The sequence below is a fragment of the Limulus polyphemus genome, unplaced genomic scaffold (genome assembly GCF_000517525.1).
Source record: "Limulus polyphemus unplaced genomic scaffold, Limulus_polyphemus-2.1.2 Scaffold6609, whole genome shotgun sequence".
Classification (NCBI taxonomy): domain Eukaryota; kingdom Metazoa; phylum Arthropoda; class Merostomata; order Xiphosura; family Limulidae; genus Limulus; species Limulus polyphemus.
The window spans coordinates 19,202-20,472 of record NW_013672219.1 but is presented as its reverse complement, the minus strand read 5'-3'; positions in this window follow the sequence as shown (position 1 = coordinate 20,472).

Here is a 1,271-nt window from a genome sequence, read left to right as displayed (position 1 = left end):
TACCAATAACAGTATGTCTACAACATACCAATAACAGTATATCTACACCACAGTATATCTACACCACACCAATAACAGTATATCTACACACACCAATAACAGTATATCTACACCACACCAATAACAGTATATCTACACCACACCAATAACAGTATATCTACACCATACCAATAAGAGTATATCTACACCATACCAATAACAGTATATCTACACCATACCAATAACAGTATATCTACACCATACCAATAACAGTATATCTACACCATACCAATAACAGTATATCTACATCACACCAATAAGAGTATATCTACACCACACCAATAAGAGTATATCTACACCACACCAATAACAGTATATCTACACCACACCAATAACAGTATGTCTACACCACACCAATAACAGTATATCTGCACCACACCAACAGTATATGTACACCATACCAATAACAGTATATCTACACTATACAAATAACAGTATATCTACACCGTACAAATAACAGTATATCTACACCATACCAATAAGAGTATGACTGAATTGAATATTTCTAAATCTATATTTCCTTCCGAAATTACTGAAGATGGTAACTAAGGAACCTCATTTTCTGTCTAATGGGATCTCTATGGTCAAATTGATGGAGTAGCTAAAGATTCTAGGTTTGTTCCTTCTTAGGCCAATCTTTTTTCCTTATTATGGTGAAAAACAATGGCCTGCAGTCTTTTCAACTGCTGTATAGACACTCACCATCTTTAGAAACTGATCATATTTCTGTTGCGATCACGCTGTACTCGCATTTCGCTTTCCTATGTCCATCAACTTTATTTAGATTGTACTTATTCCTGTCAGGATTCGATTCATACCAATGTAAACATAACAAATTGCAGTTTACTGGCAATTAATAACACATAGATTTAGAAATAAGGTTTTGTTCCTTACTGACAGCACATTACCTTCTTCTTGCGCCTCTTTAGGTTTATTCGTTTTCTCTCTCACACACACACACACCTCCTGGTATTTTCTACTTTTTTTTCTCGGTGAACTCCTGTCTTTTATATTCCTTTCACAAACTCACATCGACCGGTCCGTTTCTTTCTGACATTGAATCTTTTTTCCAACATATCGGATTATAGTGTTCCAAAACCATAGAAGGTCCTGCAATCTCCATACCGGTTGAACATAGAAGCCGACCGCTATACCTGCTCCCTCCAATCATTTTCTAATGACTTGGAGTACTGTAATCCCTAATCCCTTAGAGACTGACCAAAGGCCTGTCA